General features: G+C 41.8%; 1 long non-coding RNA gene across 1 annotated transcript; it reads right to left on the bottom strand.

The window, feature by feature from the left end:
- On the bottom strand, nucleotides 1-1,904 carry LOC112079292 (uncharacterized). The gene is made up of 3 exons (XR_011479154.1): nucleotides 1,807-1,904; nucleotides 311-884; nucleotides 1-74 (listed from the first exon to the last, which is right to left on the bottom strand). It is a non-coding gene; the product is annotated as an uncharacterized lncRNA (long non-coding RNA).
- Nucleotides 1,905-3,395: the final 1,491 nt, after the last annotated feature.

Below are 3,395 nucleotides of genomic sequence, written 5' to 3'. Positions count from 1 at the left end.
TGCAGTAAGGTACTACTGGGAAAGGCACGACCTGGGCACTCTGACAAAGGGGAGGGTTGCGGGGGAGGCTTGTCCTGGAAATCATTTAAAAAAGAGACAGACTTAATCAGCGTGAGTAATACTCTCATAAGGTGATCTCAAAAGTCTTTCCTTGATTCCTCTCACCCTTGGTTACTTTGACTCCTTTTCAAAAAACATTGGAGGAGAAATTCCAAGAGGATGAACCTTGAATCTTCTCCTCCAATGCATTTATAGAAGGAGGACAAGGAATACTTTTATGACTGGAAAYATAAATACTCATGTGTCTTACTCTCTGGTCTGGAGTGTGCCTCTCCGGATCTGACTCTGCCTCCAGCCCATCGCTAGCCAACCAATCATTTTCCTCCACGTCCCAGTCTTTGTCGCAGTCTGCAGCGTCATCATCGGATTGGCTGGAACTCAAGTGTTCCGCCTTCAGTCCATTGCTAGGCAACCAATCGCTGTCCTCTTTGTCGCATTCTTCTTCATAGTCTACAGCATCATCATCATCATCGGACTTGCTGGGACTAATTTCCTCATCACTAGCATCCTCCAGRATCCTRCTGATGTCCTCTTTAAGTCGGAGTAACCAAGACATTCCCTGCTCCTCTGATTTCATTGACTCCGTATTGTCCCACATTTCCTCCATGACTTTACGTCTTAATAAGCGATGATTCATCCCTTTAATTTCCAATCCATCGTTGCCATGACGTTCACACAGGTAACGTAAATTGTCCACAGTTAAAGTGAATAAACTCTGTTCAATTTCATCAATCAACGTTTCCTTCTCTGAACTGAGRGGATTCATATTGTCCTGCTCGTGTGGCAACAACAACAATGCAGTCAATGGCAGGACTTTAGAGTACCTGTAAAAAAAAAGATTTATACATCAAAACACTCATCTGTAATTATTAGCTGATATTTAAAACCACGTCACCAGGCGTTGTGAGATCTGGCAGCCGTCTACAAAGAAGCCTGGAACGTGACCATAGCTCTGTTAGCCGTTTAGCTAGTTAGTTGGCTACTTAGCTTAGCTAGCATTTCTGTTCACGTTGTGTAGGGGACCCAAATCAGTTCAATCGATTTACAGATCCTGAAAATACACATTCACAGCTTGAACGTGTAGCAAAGTTGGGAAAATAAACCTCAATATTACAGTATACAACGAACACTAAACAGATCTAGCTAGATAGCGGTGTACAAAGCAAGTTAAACCGTTAGCGTAGCCTAGATAGCGGTGTACAAAGCAGTAAACGTTAGCGTAGCTAGAATAGCGGTGTACAAAGCAAGCTAAACGTTAGCGTAGCTAGATAGCGTGTACAAAGCAGCTTAACGTTAGCGTAGCTAGATAGCGGTGTACAAAGCAGCTAAACGTTAGCGTAGCTAGATAGCGGTGTACAAAGCAGCTAAAACGTTAGCGTAGCAGATAAGCGGTGTACAGAAGCAGCTAAACGTTAGCGTAGCTAGATAGCGGGTGTACAGAGCAGCTAAACGTTAGCGTAGCTAGATAGTGGTGTACAAAGCAGCTAAACGTTAGCGTAGCTAGATAGCGGTGTACAAAGCAAGCTAAACGTTAGCGTAGCTAGATAGTGCGTGTACAAAGCAAGCTAAACGTTAGCGGAGCTAGATAGCGGTGTACAAAGCAAGCTAAACGTGAGCGTAGCTAGATCAGGCATGTGCTAACCTAGCTAGCTACCCATGTGGACCTAGCCATCTAGCAGCTATATTGCTGACTATGCCTATCTGCAAAGCGAATATAAGTTGTCTATATATGCATTTATAATATACCTGGCTGCTTTTAATAACTCTGATCATATAGTCTGAGACTTCCTTCTGATGTTTACATTTTGACCACAATTCTACTGGCAGCAGATCGATGACGTCGCATTTTGCTTCTCTTCTTCTTTGGGATCTAACGCCGGTTTGCATCCAATATGTTGCATTACCGACACCAACTGGACTTTAATATAAATCCATGAGACTTTGTGATACAAAATGGGAAAATAGTAAAAATGTAATATTTAAAAACACCCTTCCGACTAACTCTGCACTCATTCATTAACCGCAGGCTCTCCAGAGGGGTGGTGTGGTCTGCACAAGCATCACCGGGCAAACTACCTGCCCTCCAGGACACCTACAGCACCCGATGTCACGGAAGGCCAAAAAGATCATCAAGGACAACAACCACTCGAGCCACTGCCTGTTCATCCCGCTACTACCATCCAGAAGGCGAGGTCAGTACAGGTGCATCACAGCTGGGACCGAGAACAAGAAAATGTCTTCAATCTCAAGCCATCAGACATGTTAAACAGCCATCACTAACACAGAGAGGCTGCTGCCAACATACAGACTTGAAATCATTGGCACTTTAATAAATAGATTGCTAGTCACTTTAATAATGTTTACGTATCTTGCATTACTCATCTCGTATGTATATACTGTATTCTATACTATCTATTGCATCTTGCTATGCCGCTCTGACATTGCTCATCCATACATTTATATGTACATATTATTTTCCATTCCTTTACTTAGATTTGTGTGTATTAGGTATTTGTTGTGGAATTGTTAGATTACTTGTTAGATATTGCTGCACTGTCGGAACTAGAAGCACAGGCATTTTCGCTTACACTCCAATAACATCTGAAAACCGTGTGTATGTGACCAATAACATCTGCCTTAACCATGCTGTAAATGTTGTGAACATTAAAGTCATCTGATAACCTGATACTCTTGGATGTCCGACCAATCAAACATTGATGGCGCATAACAACCGTGGGACCAGTGTATGTACAATAAATAGCACATGACAATAACATCTGATAACCGAGGAGACCAATAAACATGATCATCTGAAACCATGTGACTATGACAACAGGTAATGTACAGTGCCAATAACCATCTGATAGATAACCATGTGTATGACCACTAACATCTGATAACCATGTGATGTGACCAATAACATCTGATAACCGTGTGTATGTGGACCAATAACATCTGCTAACCATGTGTATGTGACCAATAACATCTACTAACCATGTATGACCAATAACATCTGCTAACCATGTGTATTGACCAATAACATCTGATAACCATGTGTATGTGACCACTAAACATCTGATAACCATGTGTTATGGACCAATAACATCTGATAACCGGGTATGTGACCAAGAACATTACTAACCAGTGTATGTGACCAATAACATCTACTAACCATGGTATGTGCCACTAACATCTGTATAACCAGTGTATGTGACCACAACATCTGATAACCATGTGTATGTGACCAAAACATATAACCATGTGTATGTGACCATTAACATACTACTAACCATGTGTACTTGTGACCAATAACATCTGAACCATGTGTATGTGAC

The sequence above is a fragment of the Salvelinus sp. IW2-2015 genome, unplaced genomic scaffold, assembly GCF_002910315.2.
Source record: "Salvelinus sp. IW2-2015 unplaced genomic scaffold, ASM291031v2 Un_scaffold7538, whole genome shotgun sequence".
Classification (NCBI taxonomy): Eukaryota; Metazoa; Chordata; class Actinopteri; order Salmoniformes; family Salmonidae; genus Salvelinus; species Salvelinus sp. IW2-2015.
This window is presented reverse-complemented; position numbering and strand designations above follow the sequence as displayed.